Source organism: Balaenoptera borealis (assembly GCF_965194805.1).
Source record: "Balaenoptera borealis genome assembly, chromosome: 21".
NCBI lineage: Eukaryota > Metazoa > Chordata > Mammalia > Artiodactyla > Balaenopteridae > Balaenoptera > Balaenoptera borealis.
Genome location: NC_138880.1, coordinates 6595063 through 6609086, shown reverse-complemented (window position 1 = coordinate 6609086; position 14024 = coordinate 6595063). Strand labels below are relative to the sequence as shown.

General features: G+C 37.6%; 1 protein-coding gene across 1 annotated transcript in view; it reads right to left on the bottom strand.

The window, feature by feature from the left end:
- LOC309619623 (disintegrin and metalloproteinase domain-containing protein 18-like) overlaps positions 1 to 13884 on the bottom strand; it is a 103785-nt gene extending 89901 nt beyond the window's left edge. Inside the window, exons 1-3 of the mRNA XM_082374996.1 lie at positions 13742 to 13884; positions 13109 to 13191; positions 906 to 1004 (exon numbers count right to left, since the gene is read on the bottom strand). The gene's annotated coding sequence lies outside the window, so the exon portion shown is untranslated. The remainder of the gene's footprint in view (positions 1 to 905; positions 1005 to 13108; positions 13192 to 13741) is intronic.
- Positions 13885 to 14024: the final 140 nt, after the last annotated feature.

Below are 14024 nucleotides of genomic sequence, written 5' to 3'. Positions count from 1 at the left end.
ACAAAGACTAAGATGAGAGCTCTGGTGAAGGGAAGGGCAGCAAGGTTTATTGCTAAGAAGTGGAAACCCTAGGCTGGCCTCTACATTCATGTGTCTTGAAACAAATGACCACTGACTTTAAAAACTAGCCCACTGGGTGAAAAAGAACACACATAGAGCAAAGAAAATGATGTTAGGAGAGATTTCATGGACAAAGAAAAAGCAAACTTGGCAACAAAACCTCTCATTAATCAGTCTTTATGTTTGTCATAGACCCCTGAAAGTGACACAAAAAAGGTGAGTTGCTAAAATGAAGCAATCCCTAGAACAGAGATCTTACCCAGTCTCCTATCAGATGTGGCTATGAAGGAAAATTGAATGGAAAACTTCCCAAGGGAAGTCAAGGATTCAGTCAGTCACTTCCAGGGTCTTGCCAAAGCTAATCTTCACATTAGATATGCTACATATTGCTGACTATTCTATATGGATTCCTTTTCTGCTACTTTCAAAATGAGGGTTTTTTATTATTATAATTGTCTGTTTTTTTCAAATATTGCATGTCAAGTGTGTGTTGGGTGGTTTATTCATAATTTTGTCATAAGTTGTTCGATCATGAAGAGCTACATTCAGGCACAACCAAGAGGAGCTCATAGGCCCCAAATTACCTGGAATTGTTATTAATTGCAATAACAGGATGGGTCTTGAGTAGAGATTGAAACAATACAGTGAGAGGCAGTGTTACAAAGGAGGTTGAAAAAGACCTAAGGACCTCCTCTCAGTTCTGAAATCACCTGTGTATGAATCGAGTACATAAAGTATTAGATTTCAATGAAGAGTAAAAATAAAAGTGAAAAAAAAGCTAAAAATGAACCCACAAGAACGCCAAATTTCATAAAAGAAAAGAAAGTAATATTTTGAAAACTTACCTTACAAGTGTTTTTGTCACAGCATCGTACAGTACCACACTCTGCTTTTCCAATCAGAGTACAACTTTCAGGTTTACAGCATTTTTAATGAGTGCAATCCTAAAAGCAAGTATAATCAAGTTAAATAATAGGAATTTTCAATCTGACAATTTTATTTATTGTCACAATATACTAAAGTATGTCTCTAAGTTAATTAAAATAACAGTATGATTTTTACTTCTCTATTTACTTTTAACACCACTTCATTTAAACTTAATATATTTTGATATAGGAAGAAAAGACGGTAATGAAATTATTCATGATTCCATGCTCAAAGCTATCTAAGGAGGTAAAAGACCTGTACTCAGAAAACTATAAGACACTGATGAAAGAAATCAAAGATGACACAAACAGATGGAGAGATATACCATGTTCTTGGATTGGAAGAATCAATATTGTGAAAATGACTATACTACCCAAAGCAATCTACAGAGTCAATGCAATCTCTACCAAATTACCAATGGCATTTTTCACAGAATTATAACAAAAAATTTTACAGTTTGTATAGAAATGCAAAAGACCCTGAATAGCCAAAGCAATCTTGAGAAAGAAAAATGGAGCTGGAGGAATCAGACTCTCTAAGTTCAGTGTATACTACAAAGCTACAGTCATCAAAACAGTATGGTACTGGCACAAAAACAGAAATATAGATTAATGGAACAGGATAGAAAGCCCAGAAATAAACCCATGCACCTATAGTCAATTAATCTATAACAAAGTAGGCAAGACTATACAATGGAGAAAAGAATAGTCTCTTCAATAAGTGGGGCTGGGAAAACTGGACAGCTACATGTAAAAGAATGAATTAGAACACTCCCTAACACCATACACAAAAATAAACTCAAAATGGATTAAAGACCTAAATGTAAGACTGCACACTATAAAACTCTTAGAGGAAAACCTAGGAAGAACACTCTGTCAAAAATCGCAGCAAGATCTTTTTTGACCCACCTCTTAGAGTAATGCAAATAAAAATAAACAAATGGGACCTAATGAAACTTAAAAGCTTCTGCACAGCAAAGGAAACCATAAACAAGACAAAAAGACAACCCTCAGAATGGGAGAAAATATTTGCAAATGAAGCAACTCAGAAAGCATTAATCTCCAAAATATACAAGCAGCTCATGCAACTCAATATCAAAAACACAAACAACCCAATCCAAAAATGGGCAGAAGACCTAAACAGACATTTCTCCAAAGAAGGTATACATATTGCAAACAAACACATGAAAGGATGCTCAACATCACTAATCATTAGAGAAATGCAAATCAAAACTACAGCGAGGTATCACCTCACACCAGTCAGAATGGTCATCATCAAAAAGTCTACAAACAATAAATGGTGGAAAGGATGTGCAGAAAAGGGACTTTTCTTGTACTGTTGGTGGGAATGTAAATTGATACAGCCACTATGGTGAACAGTATGGAGGTTCCTTAAAAAACTAAAAATAGAATTATCATATGACCCAGCAATCCCAGTACTGGGCATATACCCGGAGAAAACCATAATTCAAAAAGAGTCATATACCACAATGTTCACTGCAGCACTATTTACAATAGTCAGGACATGGACGCAACCTAAGTGTCCATCAACAGATGAATGGAGAAAGATGTGGCACTTATATACAATGGAATATTACTCAGCCATAAAAGGAAACGAAATTAAGTTATTTGTAGTGAAGTGGATGGACCTAGAGTCTGTCATACAGAGTGAAGTAAGTCAGAAAGAGAAAAACAAATACCGTATGCTAACACATATATATAGACTCTAAAAAAAACAACAAAAAAAAGTGGTTCTGAAGAACCTAGGGGCAGGACAGGAAGAAAGACGCAGACGTAGAGAATGGACTTGAAGACATGGGGAGGTGGAAGGGTAAGCTGGGACGAAGTGAGAGAGTAGCACTGACATACATACACTACCAAATGTAAAATAGCTAGTGGGAAGCAGCTGCATAGCAGAGGGATATCAGCTCGGTGATTGTGACCACCTAGAAGGGTGGGATAGGGAGGGTGGGAGGGAGACACAAGAGGGAGGGGATATGGGGATATATGTATATGTATAGCTGATTCACTTTGTTATACAGCAGAAACTAACAAACCATTGTAAAGCAATTATACTCCAATAAAGATGTTAAAAATAAATAGATAAAAGAAATGGCAGAGGAGAAGTAAAAACTAATACCACAGAAATACAAAGGATTTGTATGATCAACTATATGCTGACAAATTGAACAACCTAGAAGAAATGAATAAATTCCTAGAAACATACAATATTTCAAGACTGGATCATGAAGACATAGAAAAACTGAATAGAACAATTGCTAGAAAGGAGACTGAAAATCCCCTAACAAACAAAAGTCCAGGAACAGATGGCTTTACTGATAAATTCTATCAAATATTCTAGTATTTAATATCTACCAGTTTCAAACTTACAAAAATTAAGGTAGGAGGAACACTTGCTAAACATTTTATGAGGCCAACATTACCCTGACACATCATAAAAAAAGAAAATTACACATCAATATTCCTGATGAACACCAATGCAAATAACTTCACAAAACATTAGCAAACCAAACCCAGGCCAAGGTGATGGAGTAGACAAACTCTGAGCTCACCTCCTCTCATGAGCAAACCCAAATCACAACTATCTGCAGATGACCATCAATGACAACCACTGGAACCTACTAGAAAATATCTTCTACAACTAAAGACATAAACAAGGAACTATAACAAGACAGGTAGGAGAGGTGGACTCATGATAAAATCAAATCCCATACCTCCCACCCCAGGTGGGCAACCAACAAACAGGAGAATAAGTATATTCCAGAGGCTTTTCCACAGGAGTAAGAGTTCTGGGCCCCACGTCAGGCTCCCCAGCCTGGGGGTCCAGCACAGGAGAATGATATAGGTCAGAAACTTGGATCTACATGCAGAAGGCAGACCAATGAAGAAGGAATAGTGATAATAACAATGTTTATTTTTCACAGTCTTGACTGATAGAACAGTTTCTTCAAATCATAGCAACAATGTATTTGCATATGCTTATGTACCTATTGTGTATATTAAATATATAACACATAGTCTGTATAAATATTATATATATGCTTATATACAAGTGAAATGAAGGACAGCAATGATACAAGGAATGGGAGGGAGGAACTGGGATGACAGTTTATTATAAGGGACTCACACTACGCGAAAGATGGCATTGTTAGTTGACAGTGGGCACAGTTAAGCTCAGCAACATCAATTAACTGGACGTAACTGATGTCTATAGACTACGTCATCCAACCACAGCAGAATACACATTTTCTCAAGTTCATACGCAACATTCACCAGGATTGACATTGTGAGCCATGAAACAAACCTTAACAAACTTAAAAGAATAGAAATCATACAATGTCTGTTCTCAGACCATGACAGAATTAAGCTAGAAATCAATAACAGGAGGACGGCTGGAAGATCCCAAAATACATGAAGGTTAAAAAACATGCTTCTGAGGAACACATGGGTCAGAAAAGAAATCTCCAAATAAATTTTACAATATTTTTAACTCCATGCAAAAGGAAACACAAATTTGCAAAATGTTGTAGGATACAGCAAAAGTCGTGCTTAGAGGGAAATTTATAGAATTGAACACATACAGGACAAAAGAACAAAGATCTAAAATCAGTAATTTAAGTTTCCCCCTTGGGAAACTAAAAAGAGAAGAGCAAATTAAATCCAAGGGAAGCAGCAGAAGAGGAATTATAAGAATTGAAGTAGAAATCAATGACATTGAAAACACAGGAAATCAATAGAGAAAATCAATGAAAACCAAGCCGGTTCTTTGATAAGATCAATAAAATTGATAAACCTCTCGCTCGGCGTGTTAAGTGAAGGGAGAGGATACTAATTACCAACATCAGTAGAAAAGAAGTGTTTTAAGTATATACCACATGCCCATTAAAAGGACAATAAAGGAATGTGATGAACAACTCTGTGCCCACAAATCTGAAATCCTAGATGAAATGGTCCAACTGCTTGAAACACACCATCTACCAAATCTCACAGAAGAGGAAACAGGCGATCTCAATCTGTCTGTGTCTATTAAAGAAGTTGAATAAAACTGATAACCTTCCAAATCAGAAAGCAGCAGGCCCTGATTGGGTTCAGTTTTGAATTCTGCCAAACACTTAAGGAATAAAGTGTACCAATTCTCTACACACTCTTTCAAAATATAGAAACAGAGGAAACACTTCTAACTCATTCTGTGGGGCCAGTATTATTCTAACAACAAAACATCCGATGACATTAAATAAAAGAACTACAAACCAATATCTCTCATGAGCATATATGCAAAATTTCTCAACAACATATTGGCAAATAGAGGCCAACAATTAATTTAAAAATTGTAAACCAAAACCAAGTGGGATTCATCCCAGGTATGCAAAGCAGGTTCAACATTCAAAACTGAAATAATGTAAGCAATTACAACACAGGTTAAAAAGGAAAAATTAGTAAATTGAGTAACGCTACAGAGTACAAAATCAACATAAAAAATCATTTGTGTTTCTACAAACTAACAAAATGTCAGAAAAAGAAATTAACAAAACAATTCCATTTACAATAGTATCCAAAAGAATAAAATACTTTGCACTGAATTAAACTAAGGAGGTGAAAGACTTATACTCTAAACCTACAGTCTGATAAAAGAAATTATGACACAGTGGAAAGATATCCAGTGCTCATGGATTGGAGGAATTAGTATGGTTCAATATCCAAACTACCTAAAGTGATCTATAGATTCAATGTGATTCCTATCAAAAATCTAATGGCATTTTTCACAGAACCAGAAAAAAAATATCCTGAAATTCTTAGGGAGCCACAAAAGACCCCAGATAGGCAAAGCAACCTTGAGAAAGCTGAGGTATCACATTTCCTGATTCAAACACCATTAAGAGGCTATAGTAATCAAAACAGTATGGTATTGACATTTAAGCAGAGAAAAAAATGGAACAGAATTGAGAGCCCAGAAACCAATCCACACAAATAACATCAAATAATCTTTGACAAGGGTGCCAAGAACACAGACTGAGGAAAGGACAGTCTCTTCAATAAAAGCTGTTATAAAAACTGGGTATTCAAATGCAAAATACTGACATTGCACCCCTATCTTATACCGCTTACAAAAGTTAACTAGAAATGAAATAAATACTTAAATGTGATGTGAAAATATCAATATAAATAGCCTAGAAGAACCATAACATTCTTGACAATGATTTTTTGGATTTGAGATCAAAAGTTCAGGCAACAAAAGCAAAAAATTTTAAATGGAACTGCATCAAACTATTGATAAACAGCTTCTGCACCACAAAGGAAAGACAACCTATGGAATGGGAGAAAATATGTACAAACCATATCTCTGATAAGAAGTTGATCAAAACTATATAAGGAACTTGTATAACTCAGTAGCAGAAAAACAAATAATCCAATTACACAATGGGCAAAGGACGTGAAAAGTTAGCTTTCCAAAAGAAGATAAACAAATTGCCAACAGGTATATGAAACGGTGCTCACCATCAAAATCAGCAAGAAATACAAATCAAACCACAATGAGATGTCACTTCACACCTGTTAGGATGTGTTTTATCAAAAAGAGAAGCAATAATAAACATTGCTATTTGTTTGGATGTGGAGAAAAAGGAACCCTTGCACATTGTTGGTGGGAATGTACGTTGGTATAGCCATTATGGAAAACACTACGGAGGTTCCTCAAAAACTTAAAAATAGAACAACCAAATGATACAGCAATCCCACTTCTGAATATATACCCAAAAGGACGGAAAGTGCTATTTCCAAGTGTCACCTGCACGCCCATGTTCATTGCAGCTTTATTTACGATACCCTAGGTATAGAAACAATCTAAGTGTCCAAGAGTGAATGAGTGGATAAAGAAAATGTAAGATATATATCCTATATGTGAGACAACCAATGACATATGACATACATCACACATATGTATGAATATTATTCACCCATGTGTGAGAAGGATTAGTCTGGAGAACATTTTACTAAGTGAACATAGCCAGACAGAGAAACAGAAACACTTTATGATCTCACTTACTTGTGGAATCTTACAACAAAAAGGTAAATTCCTTGAAACAGAGGAGAGGAAGTTTGGGGAGATAAGGAGATGCCGTCAAAGGGTACAAGCCTTCACTTACAAGATGAACAAGCTCTGGCAATCTAATATACAGCATGGCGACTATAGTTAACATAGTTACACACTGTGTTATACACTTGAATATTGCTAAGAGAGTCAACCTTAAGTGTTCTTACCACAAAAAAGGTCACCAAATGAGGTGATATATGTGTTAATAAACCTGATTGCGGTGATCATTTTACAGAGAATAAAAATGTGAATTACTCATGTTGTATTTTAGATATATAAAAACTTATTTGTAGATGTCACCTAATCATGCTGAAAAATAAAAAAGAAATATTAAAAATTTTAAGAATTGAAGCATCAATGAGATAGGAATGGCCAAAATCTAGAACACTGACAACAGACGCTGGCAAGTTTGTGGAGCAACAGAACACTCATTCATTGCTGGTGGGAATGCGAAATGGTAGAGACAGCCAGTCGAAGACAACCTGGGAATATTTCACAAAACTAAACATACCCTTACAATCCAATCCAGCTAGCCATCACACTCCTTGGTACCTACCCAACGGAGCTGAAAACTTAAACCCACACAAAAACCCTGCAAATGTACGTTTTATAGCAACTTTTTCAACATTGTCAAAAATTGGAAGCAACCAAGATGCCTTTAAGTAGGCGAATGGATTCATAAACCATAGTGCACCCAAACCATGGATTATTATTCAGTGGGAAAAAGAAATTAGCTATTAAGCCACGCCAATACATGGAGGAACCTTGAATGCATATTACTAAGTGAAAGAAACCAACCTGAACGGATGCATATTGTATGATTCCAACGACATAACAATTTGGAAAAGGCAAAACTACGGAGAAAGTTAAACGTTGCCCAGGGTTACAGTGGCAATGAACCATGAATAGGCTGAACACAGGGGATTTTGAAGGCACTTAAAATACTCTCTATGATACTATAGCGATGGATACACGTCATTATATGTTTGTGCAAGCCCACAGAATACACAAGACCTAAAATGAACTGAAATGTCACCCATGCACTTTGGGTGATTATAGTGTGCCCACATAGGTTCCTCAACTGTAACAAATCTACCACTGTGCTTGGGGGAGTTTATTAAAGACAGCAGCTATGCATATGTGGCTCCAGAGGATATCTGGAAAACTCTATACCATTGTCTTAATTTTGCCGGCAACCTAAAACTGCTCCCCCCCCCAAAAAAAAATCTTAAGAAATGGAGGGATAAAGACTTTTCCAGACAAAAGCTGAAATATTTCTCACCACTGTATCTGCATTACAAGAAATACAAATGAGAATTCATCACTTTGAAATGAAAGGGTGCTAAAGAGCAACATGAGAGCAAAAGAAAGAATGAAAGTCATTGGTAAAGGCAAATGCATAGGAAATTTCAAATACTATATTACTGTATTGGTAGTGATTGAATCACTTTTAATTCTAAAATAAAAGTTAAGAAACAATAGTATATAAAAATAACTGTAACTAAAAACATGTTAAAATTTACACAATATGCAGTAATGTAAACTGTGATACTGATAACATAAAATGTAACGAGGGGGAGTAGTAAAATTGACTTTTTGTATGTTATTGAGGTTTTTATCAGCTTAAAGTACACTGTTATAGTTGTATGATATTTCATGTAAGCCCCATGGTAACCAAAATGAAAATATCAATAAAGGTTACATAACAGAAACAGACAAAGAAATCAATACACCTGGAGCCAAAAAAAAAAAAAAAAATCAGTGAAACTCAAGAAAAGATAGCTAGAGAGGAAAAGACAGACAAAAGAACTACAGTCAATCAATCAATCAAACAAGTAACAAAAAGGCATTAGTAAATAACTTCCCTATCAATAATCACTTCAAATGTAAATGTTTAGATGCCACAAACAAAAGATGTCAAGAGGCTGAAAGGGGGGGGCAGGTTTCAACTCGATACTGTCTGCAGGAATTTCACTTTAAATTGAAGGACATATAGCGGCTGAAGGTAAAGGGATGGAAAATATATATTCCAAATAAATGGCAACCGAAAGAGAGCAGGTGTTTAATAGGGAAGAACACGTCTGACTCCATATTAGATCTGTTCCTTTTACTTTAACCTTTGTGCTCTGTTGCCTGGGCTTAGTCAGGCTGGCTCTGCACCTTTTGTAAAAGAATGTTGCCTATGGCTTGAAATGTACAGGACAGCCTGACCCTGACTTGACCTGAACAGAGAGTAACATTTGTCTTGTTGGAGGTTTACAGGAACATCGTGACCTGACCTACATGGAGGGCAGCAAGAACAAAGGATCCAACACCAAGAAGTTTGCAGCAACTAACTACACCCCTCCCTCAGCTTGCCTTTAAAAGGGCTTTGCTGACAGCCTTTGGGAAATTCAGGCTTTTTAAGGCAGAAGGCACCCGTCTCCTTACACGGCCGTGCAATAAACCTTTCTCTGCTCCAAACTCCAACGTTTCGGTATAGTTTGGCCTACTGTGTGTCGGGCACAGGTGTTGCTATACTTACATCAGACAGAATAGACATAAAGTCAAGACAGTCACAGGAGTCAAAGAAGGACATTTTATAATGATTAAAGGGTTAGTCCATCAGGAAAAGATAACCATTATAAATATATACACCCTCAGCATTAGAGCATCTAAATACACCCCCAGCAAACACTGACAGAATCTGAGGAGAGATATAGACAGCAATACAATAATAGAAGGGAACTTCAATACCACACTTTCAGTAATGGGTAGCGGAAGCAGAACAGAGATGAATAAGAAACAAAAAAGAGGACTTAAATAACATTATAGCCAAAATCTACCCAGCAGCTACATACAGAACATTCCCCTCAAAAGCAGCAGAACATACACTCTTCTCAAGTGTACACAAGCTTTCCCCACAATAGATTATATGTTTGGTCACAAAGTAACTCTTAACAAATTTAAGAAGATTTAAATCATACAATGTGTCCTTTCTGAACACATTTTGGAATGAAACTAGAAAGGAATAGCGGAAGGATAAGTAAAAAATCCACAGCTATGTGGAAATTAACAACATACTTTTGATCAACAAAAGAATCAAAAAGGAAATTTAAAATAGCTTGAGACAAATGAAACAGAAAACACAACATACCAAAATTTATGGGATCCAGTGAAAGCGGAGGAAAGAGGTAAATGTATAGCTACAAACAAATACATTAAAAAGATCTCAAATTAATAAACTAACTTCACATCTCAAAGAACTAAAAGAAGAACAAAGAAAGCTCAAAGTAGCAAAAAGAACATAACAAAGAATAGACCAGGAATAAAATAATACGTAGAAAAACAATAGACAATATCATAAAACTAAGAGTTGGTCTTTTGAAATGATAAATAAAATAGACAAAACTCTATCTAGATTAAGAAAAAACGAGAGGTTTCAAAAATAAAATCAGAAAAATGAAAGCTTATGCTACAAAAATAAGAAGGTTCAAAAGAAAATAATATGAACATTATATACCAACAACCAGATACCATAGAGGATGGATAAATTCTTAGTGACATGAAACCTAAGAAGAGTGACTCATGAAAAAAATAGAAAATCCGAACTGACCTGTAACTAGTATGGAGACTGAATCGGTAATCACAAACCTCCTAACAGGGAGAAGCCCAATACCAAATGGCTTCACTGGTGAATTCTATAGAACACTTAAGTAAGAACTAACACAAGCCTTCTCAAATGCTTCCAAAAAATAAAAGAGGGGGGAACACTTTCAAAGTCATTGTATGCATCCAGCATTACTCTGATACAAAAGTCACATGGAAAGAACAGTACAAGCTAACATCTCTCATGAATAGATGGAAAAGTGATCAACAAAATACTAGTAAACCAAATCCAGTGAAATCTAGCACCTTAAAATGGTCATACACCATGACCAAGTTAAATTATTCTTGCAATGCAAGAATGGTTCAACATTCAAAAATCAATGTGATAAAACACATTAAAAGGACAAAGAGTCAAAATTACATGATCATCTCAATATACACAGAGAAATAATTTGTCAAATTTCAGTATCTATCATAAGAAAAACTCTCAGCAAACTAGGAATAATATGAAATCAGCACAACCTAATAAAGACCACATAGGAGAAGCCCACAGCTAACAACATATTCAACAGTAAAACCTGAAAACTTTTCCTCTAAGATCAGGAACAAGGCAAGGACGCCCACCCTCACCAATTCTATTCAATCTTGGATGGAAAGTTATACCTAGGAAGAGAAAAAAATAAAAAGGCATCCAAATTGGAAAGAAAGAAGTAAAAATATCTTTGTTTGCAGATGACATGATCTCATAGATAGCAAAACCTAAAGACTCCACAAAAACCCTCAAAGTTTTAGAACTAACAACAAGTTCCATAATATTGCAGAATATATAATCAACATTCAATAACGAGTAACATTTCTCTACTCACAGAGAACTGTTTGTAAGGAAAGGGAAATTAAGAAAACAAATCCATTTACAAGATCACACACACACAGAATACCTACAAACAAATTTAACCAAGGAGGTGGGAAACTTGTACTCTGAAAACTACAACGTATTGTTGAAAGAAATTAGATAAGACACAAACAAAGAAGATATCCAAGTGGCCAATACGTAGATCACTAGTTACCAGAAAAATGCAAATTAACACCAAAATGTTATTTTTGTGAGATATCACCTCACGACTGTTAGGATGGCTATTATCATGTGAACAAAGGACAAAGAGTGCTGTTGAGGGTGTGGGAAACTGGAACTGTTGTACACTGTCACTGGGAAGAGCATATGAAATGGTTGCTATAGTATATAGTAAAAATGAAAAACAGAACTTCCCTGTGATCCAGCAATGTCACTTGTGGGCAGTTACGCCAAAGAACTGACACAGGAGCTGCAGGAGATATTGGCACTGCTATGCTTACTGCAGCACTATCTGCAAGAGCCAAGATGTGAATAAAACCTACGTGGCCATCCACAGAGGAGCGGATAAGAAAATGTGGTATATACGTATTCTATGGAATACTAGATAGCCTTAAAAAAGAAGTAAGTTATGCAATATGCGACAACATGATTCACCTTGAGGACATTGTGATAAATGAAATAGACCCATCACAGAAAGACAAATACCCCATGACTCCATTTCTATGATGTATTTAGACGTCAAATGCATACCACCCAAAAGTGGAATGGTGTTTGCCAGGGGCTTGGCCAGGGGGAAATGATGAGGTACTATTTAATGGGCATAAAGTTTCAGTTAAGCAAGATGAACAATAAGCTCCAGGACCTTCTGTAAAACATACTGATGTCAACAGTAATGTAATGTATGCTTAAAATTTGTTAAGAGACTAGAACTCATATTAAATATTTTTACCACCTTAAATTAAAAAAAAATATATATATATATAAATTCAGAAAAAAGTCAACAGAAATCCTCACAAAATTGATGAAGGACATAAACATTTAGATTCTGGAAACGGATCAAACTGGAAATAGAATGGGTCCAAAGTCACTCACAACAAGAAAGATCATGACTAAACTGAAAACAATAAAAATATCTTCAAAGAAACCAGACAGTAATGTCATATAACCTGTAGAAGAACACCAGTTTGAATGACAGTACATTTCTCATCTGAAAGTCATGAAGTCTCAAAGGAAATACAAGAGCAATTCTCACACGTTGACAAGAACACTACTGTCCAACATAAATTCTACATCTGGCAAATTTATCCTTTAAGAATGAAGGAAAAAGAGAGACTTTCTCCGACAGAGGAAAATTAAAAGATTTAGTCTACAGCACACATACTCTAAGATAATAGCAAAAAGAAACTCCAAGAAACAAAGGTAATACATCACAAAAAGGCTTGGGTAGTCTTAAGGAACTGGGACAAATAGAATGGTTTAAAATAGGGGTAAATATAACGAACTATCCTTTCCCTCACGCAGTCCAGCAAAAATAAAATACTCTTATCTTTTAAGTGATTTCTTAATTACATGCGTATCTGAAACACCGCCGTCATTGGTGTTTGTCCCAGTCTTCTGTGGCACTGTAATTTGTAGAAGTGATGTTTCAGTGTCTGCAGTAAGGAAAACAGGTGTGAGCGTTCCCCAGCGCACGGCAGCATCTTTATCCTTCCCTTACGTGTCCTCTCCTATCACATCACTCGTGGATCTTCCAAGCCCAGCGCGCGCGCGCGCACACACACACACACACACACACACAATCACACTGCGCAGGGTTCCAGGAAGAGGCTCCTCTAGAAGCGGGAGTGTTTCTACCCCACCACCGTCCAGAGACCCTCGGGGCTGGCTGACCGCAGCCCTGGGTAGGTGAAGAAGGGCTGCTCCCAGGACCCCATCCAGGTTCCCTCCTCCCCCCACCTCCCTGGAAGACAGGCGCCCCCTCCTGCGGTGCAGGGCCCCGGAGTGAGGGACAACTATCCCAGTCCTGCTCGGAGCCCTCCGACCAGCGGGCCCGCCAGGACCCTGAAACTGGGCGGGCTCGGACCCGACGACGGACTCTCCCCAGCCCGGCCTGGGCTTCTGGAGCAAGGAAGGCGACGCCCCCCGAGCCAAGGGACCCTGCGACGACGGGCCACTCTCCTATCCAGCAGGGTCCTCACTTACGATGGCCCGCGGAGGTCAGCCGGCCCAGCCCTGAGAGGAGCAGCAAGAGAGACAGCATTGCGTGGCCGGCCGGCCTCGCCACCGGGAGGGCGGTTCACTGGAAACGGTGCAGCGAGCGCGCGGGGCCCTGCGCCCTAGGTCCAGGCGGGGAGAGGCTGGGAGGGAGGGCAGAGCGGAGTGGCGGGGCGGGGCGGGGCGGGGCGGGGCGGGGCGGGGCGGAGAGGGGCGTGGTGGGGCGGGCCAGGGGCGGGGAAGGATTGGAGTTGTCCGACCTGGCTGGAGG